Raw genomic sequence first — 6666 nt, forward strand, 5'->3', positions numbered from 1 at the left:
GCAGACGAGGTTCTGACGACGTGTTTCAAAGTGTTTCCGTGCCCTCCCGTGCATACTGATGTTCATCAAAGGAGCGAAAACATATGCACGTTAAAAAACATAAAGTAATCGATGAGCCCCTTCAAGTACCGGGATGAAAGAAAAATATATTCATTTAAGTTTTAGTCTGAAAAAACAACTCGCAGAGACTTGAAACGTGACTGGTTTAAGAGAATCCATCACATCACCTCACATCAGGTTTACTGACCTGAGATGCAGTTGTTCTGACCAGCAGGAGATGGCGTTATGATGTGCACAGAGAGACAAATTCCTGAGGTCACCTCTGGGCTCGCTGCTGTTCCACTGGCTTCTCAATGCAATCACTCGTACAGCATTTATGGTTGTCTTTCTGTAAAAAATTAAAGGTGTTTCTGCGTTTATTATCCATATTCTTACACAAATGATAATCTACTACAGCACCTACTATTATGGCCAATACTGGATTTTTGAGGCCGAGACTGATATCGATATGTTGGGAGTTACAGGGAAAATCTGATATAGCTACTGGCAGCTATACGGCCTGGCTCGGGTGTGTGTGAGGAGACGACACAGAGAGGTGACCGTGGCTGCGGTCAAAAAGTCAAAAAATCCCGTCCTAATGTCTTTTCCTAACCACTTTTTCTTGACCTCGATACGACTCCCATACAAGTAAACTACATTCTCAATTACATTTCGAGGGAAACATTTTCTACTGGATTACGGTCGCAGTTTTAAACATTTTGAAACAGCTTTAGATACTTGGTTAATGTTGTAAATTGAAACAAAACACAACAACACTACCTAGGTAAGTTTAGGCAACAAAACTACTACTATCCGCCCATAGTGGAATTTTTTTGCTTGTTATACTCCTTATTCTATACGTAACTTTCATTAACGCAGACATATAAATGTATTTGTATACGTCAAAGACAAACGTAATCCGCAACAAAATACGTTTCCTTCCAAACATAATTGAGAAGGCAGTTTAGTTCCATGGGAATGTGATTTTAAGGAGACAGCCTGGAGTGTTTCTTCATTGAAAGAAGAGCAGAGAACGGCACTGAAGGCTTATCTCGATGGAAAAGATGTTTTCGCTCTTCTCCTGGCTGGCGTCGGTAAGAGTTTGATTGACAGATGGTTCATCCAATCAGCTGACAGCTGACATTTGAAAGTGCCTGCCCTTTTTTAAACAGTTATCCAAGCTTCTCAGACAGTTCTGTGTAACAAACCATCTGGTGGGTCAGGTTAGATTTCTTCCGTAACCATAAAATTCACAAACACCATTTTCTGAAGTTACTTTCCATATTTTTATCTTTAATCTCTGCATGTCTGAACTTAATCTTATCCATACCAGCATCTATAGGGCTGATGCACCTTTATTAGTCTGTGCACTCTTTGCTTCTCTGCTGCTGTTGTGTGCAGTAACTAAGTCATAAGTTAGTGAATTCACACAATAAACATTTATTATGTACCATTAAAAAGAAAATATCCGACTCTGTGTGCAGGTGCCTGTTTATGAGCTCAAGAGGGTCGTGCATGAGGATTGAGACAGATGTTGTGTATTTAGCCTCATTTATAAAGTGTGAGTGTTTGGAAAATACTGGTGATATAGGTGGACAGTGAAGTGAACATACTACTTTTGAAACACAGCTTTTCTGTGTAGCATCTCTTTTGGAAGGTATAATGATCATGTGTCATTTATTTCCCCTGTGTGTTTCTATGTTCGTCACAGAAGAATGAGGCACAGTGATCCTCCAGGCGTGCTGCATTCACTGTCAACAGGAAATGGGGAAACAGCCGAAAGCTCCTCGTACAGTTTGTTTTGGCCGTCTTGAAGCTGCTCTGCTGAATAATAATAATAATAATAATAATGATATTAATAATGAGCATTGTGATGCTGTGGATGGTTATTAAAGGGTAACGACTCCTCTGATCAGGAGCGATAAAATCACAGACGTCCTCCGCCACTCGCGCCCCGCAGACAGCTAAATATTTATCTGCCATGCTGGAAAGTAATTAAATGTTCGCAGCCTCATTCAAACAGCTTCTCACTCTTTCTCTCATTATTCACTAAGTTATTCTGAAGAGAGGCGAGTGCAGAAGCATCCTAAAGGAATCCAGTTTGGATAATGAAGAATTTATGTTTGCCATAAGGAAAAGAGGATTCTGCTGCTTGGTTAAACAGTGAAACGCTGTAATAACAACTTGCTTTATTAAACTTAATGAAGCGAGACACGTGATATGAGATTCATGGAATATTTGCTGAAAAGAGTCAGAAACTTGAGCAATTAAAACATACATTTCTGAAGAGAATTGATCCTTTTCTAACAATAAGTCAGTACATTTATAATGCATAACTTCTATCACATATATTTGTTGAGGTTAGTAGATTGCAGACTTATCAATGTGATTACTAAAGTTTGATTTGAGCTTGCCGCATCCGCGAGGGTTGCAAGTGTCCGCACAGCCAAAGTGACGTCACACCATCAGACATGGCCCTTCGCGGGGGTTCATTGCGGCAGGTTTTCGCCTGTCCGTGCACATATGTTTTCTAACTACTTACTACTAAATGGCCTGCAGATAGTGGATGTTGTCACTGAATGTGATTCAGGGTTTTGCAGAACTGCCCAATATCGACGTTTCTGTCTTGCAGTAATCAGAGATGGAGAGGAGGATAACATACAAACATGGTTAATCAATAACCGAGGAAGCATTTAAGCAGAGTTTACATTGATGTATTGTCTCTCACATATTTCCTCTGTCCAACTGTTGCTTCTCATCCTCCACAAACACTCTGAGAGAGTTGACGAATCATCTACAATAATCTCTGCTTTGAAATAGTTTGAATTGTGTCGTTTCTCAGCTTCAGTTTGTTTTGTTCTCTTTCGTGATTTTCCAACAGTGGAGCAGACGTTCAGGCCAACACACTCTGAACGCCTCGCTGAATCTTTCTTCTTCTTCTTCTTTCTCTCTCATGCAAACAAACTGGAAGGCAGGAAAGCTGAAACGAGGCAGGCAGAGTAATCCCTCCTCCATCTCTCCCTGTCATGGCTTCTAATCCAAGTCCCAGATGCCCCGGGCTCCTTAGCCAACTCTGTGTGTAAATTGGTTTGGTCGCTGTAGCTCAGCACACACACACACACACACACACACACACACACACACACACACACACACACACACACACACACACACACACACACACACACAGGGATTTTATTTGGAAACAAAGCAGGAAACAGCTGGATTCGGGGAGTGTCTTGTTAATTTGTTGGGAGACACTGCAGACTCTTGGATGCGAGTCTCAAACAGCAGAAGGTGTTGCAGCGGCTCAGGCCAGCTAATTGTTAACTTTCATGTTAAACCAGGTAATCGAGTTGGCTCGCTGTCAGCCGAGACGAGATAAATCATGGAGACGCTGCATGATGCAGCGAAAGAACAGAGTGTAATAGATGATGTGGAGCAGTATGTGGCTCGGGTTCAGAGGAAGAGGAGAGGCTGTGTTTCAACCTACAAGATCTTCATGACAAGCTATACCTACAATTAGGATATTACAGGGTAAAGAATACTACACATCATCCCAAGACAATTTATTATGCACAGAAACATTTACATCTACTCTGAGCCACAGTAGATCCTTAATGAATAAGTGCCTCAACAACAGCATGGACTCCTAAAAATAATGTTCCCATAAGGGCTGTCGAGCGTTAACGCAAATTTGTTTTAATGCCACTAATTCCTTTAATGCATTAACGCAACTTGTGATTTTTAGGTTGTAGCGGGCTCAGTTTTAAAGCTATAGAGTGAAGATGCTAGATGCAAAGGAGGCTAACGTTGGCAAGGAAAAACTGTCATGGCCATTTTCAAAGGGGTCCATTGACCTCTGACCTCAAGATCTGTGAATGAAAATGGGTTCTATGGGTACTGACGTTGCCCACTTTATGATGACGTGTTAAAAAAACATGCATAATAGGTAAAAACAAGTGTCTTCAGTATCAAGACTTAGTCATTCTTCATATCATTTTTGTGCGCTTTTGGAGTGTTTGTTTTGCACTTTGCATTTCCTCAGAGCTCTGATTGGACTTCAGTTGATCATCATAAACCATGTCTCTTGCTCGTGAACATATCTGGGATTTTGCAGCATTTCTCCTTTTAATGTGCTCTCTCTCTCTCAGCTCCACCTTTTCTCTCTTTGTGTTTATCAAGATTATTTATGAGAAGAAACAAATCAGTAAGCGGTCTAAGGTCTGGCACCGTATCATCAAAAAGTGGGATAAAAGAAAAAAAAAACGTTTTGGATTTATTGTTTTTAATAAGAAGAATTTTATGTCAAATTACTCATTTAAACAATGCAGTGAAACAGTGTTTCTGTCTGTGATAGCTCTGTATGTATAACTCCCATCCTTTTTGTACACTTTGATGCAAACTTTGTCACATTCAGTGAATTGGTTTTGGATTTTGAGAACCCTGAAAGCTGCTCAGTTGTCGCAGCTGTCACAATTTCAGCTTTACTGTAGCTTTTGTATTTAAAAAACATTGTAGTGATTTTTCCAAACGCTTATCCTGAAGTGACAGGCCTGACTTTTAAATGCTGAAAACACAATGCGACACTCGGGAGACATGTCAGACGACAGAGGCCACAATGAGGCTCTTTTCATCGACAGACACCTGAAAACAGAAGAAAACCATCACGTACGTTGTGTGTTTCCCAGCGGGAGCAGCCCCTGATGGCTTCGCTGACATTTACAGGGGCCTCCGGTGACGCCGGGTCACAGGCTGTCTTTCACCAGGACGACACATCCGTCACAGGAGATCTGGAGGACAAAAATGTGACTCTTCAGGAGCCAAATGGTCGGGACAGACAGGCCGGTTAGTGTGATTAGAGTCAGAGACGATGGCAGTTTGATTACACACATTTTGATAAACAAGTAAGCGTCACCTGAAGCGGAAAATTTCCCTTGTCAATTTGTTCCCCCCTTCAAACACACACACACACACACACCCGCGTGCACACACACACTTGTCATCTAATGCCTTCCTGATAGAAAGCATTGTGCCGTGACTGTCCTATAATAACCTCCTGCACCTTTACCTGACCGCTGATAGAAAATACTCAATGAAACTCTCTTCAAACACCTTTTTAATTGAGAAAATACACGTTTACAACCTTTTTAGGCTGATAGAAATCTTTATGTAACGTTACTATATGATCTTAAATGAAAGTAAATGTTACATAAGTGTGCGTGTCTATTGCATTATAAGTTTTGTCTGCTTTGATGTGATAGTAATTTACTTCATCTCACCTAAGTGACGTCATCAGAGCTGCCGTGTTAACGAGTTGCAGCGTGAGGTTTAGTTTCAGTTTGTGGTGGTTGATATTATGACGGGTGTTTTTCCTCTCCCAATTTTTCGCCATTCCCTTATAGTGTAGGTGAATATATAGGTCATATAGGTCCTATACTACCATTGTTTATTGCTGTGTGTGGAAGCTTAAAGGTGAGTGTGTTGATATTTATAATTGCAAACCATATATTAGTCTGGTTATTTGGTAACTTTGCACATATCTCTGCAACGTATTCTCAGACAACGGTTCGTATGATATCTTATGAAAAAGTTATTCCTCCTTTTTCGTTCATTTTCCTTCTAATGTCCAGTTTCAAAATCCGCTCGTTACATACATTTAATTAGACTTTTCAAAATAAACTTCCGTCTTTACAGGAAACAACTTCCTCAGGTTTAGGAAAAGATCGACATTAAAAGATTGTAGTTCGGCTTAAAATAACACCGGAAGTGGTGTTACTTTAGTAACTAACGTGACAAAAAAATCAACATTGACTTGAGGTTTCACACGGGACATGAACGGTGGTCTCCTGGGCGAAAGTCTGGTGTTTTTTGACCCACCCATACATCTCAACCTCTTCCCTACACTGCGTTCGCCGTAGCTGGTTCACGATTTTGTTAATTACACACAAATTGATTTTTATAATTCTCATGCAAAACATCAGCTGTACTTTTATTTTTTCATTTACTTTGACTGTAATGTAGTAAAAGGTTTTTTTCCATGCTGCATAGCCTGCAGGACATCAAGATGTGTTTTAATGGCGTGATACAACACATAGCATGATTTTTTTTTCGCTACAGTAATCTTAATAAATAAGAGGAGTGACAATGAGCATGTCGTGTCAGCCGTCAGCACAGACTTGTACTCTGATTCACTCTGTGTTTAACTTTAAACTCACAAGGTCAGACAGTAATTGACCTGCCAGGATTCACTGCCTCTGATTTAGGACGGTCCTGATATGCAGCACACATTCCTCCGCTGGGACGCACAGGAGGAAGTAAATAACGCTGCTGCTGCTGCAATATAAACAACAATATGAACAACAAAAATCATTTGAAGGGACGCAACAATTCCAGCTGTAAGTAAGAACAAACAGAAATGTAACTTACTGAGTAAGTATGACGGTAATTATGGCGACAAATTCCTCGTTAAATATTAAACCTCCACTAATCAATATGTTTGTATTAACAGTGAATCTGAAGGGAAAAACCCACAGAGGATTATCTCTGCAGCCCTGCACAGCTTTTCTAGCTCCTAGGTTTGGTCTTACGGCACATTTACTGTCTAATTCAGTCTCAGCGGTCTCA

The sequence above is a fragment of the Sebastes fasciatus genome, chromosome 13, assembly GCF_043250625.1.
Source record: "Sebastes fasciatus isolate fSebFas1 chromosome 13, fSebFas1.pri, whole genome shotgun sequence".
NCBI classification, from domain to species: domain Eukaryota; kingdom Metazoa; phylum Chordata; class Actinopteri; order Perciformes; family Sebastidae; genus Sebastes; species Sebastes fasciatus.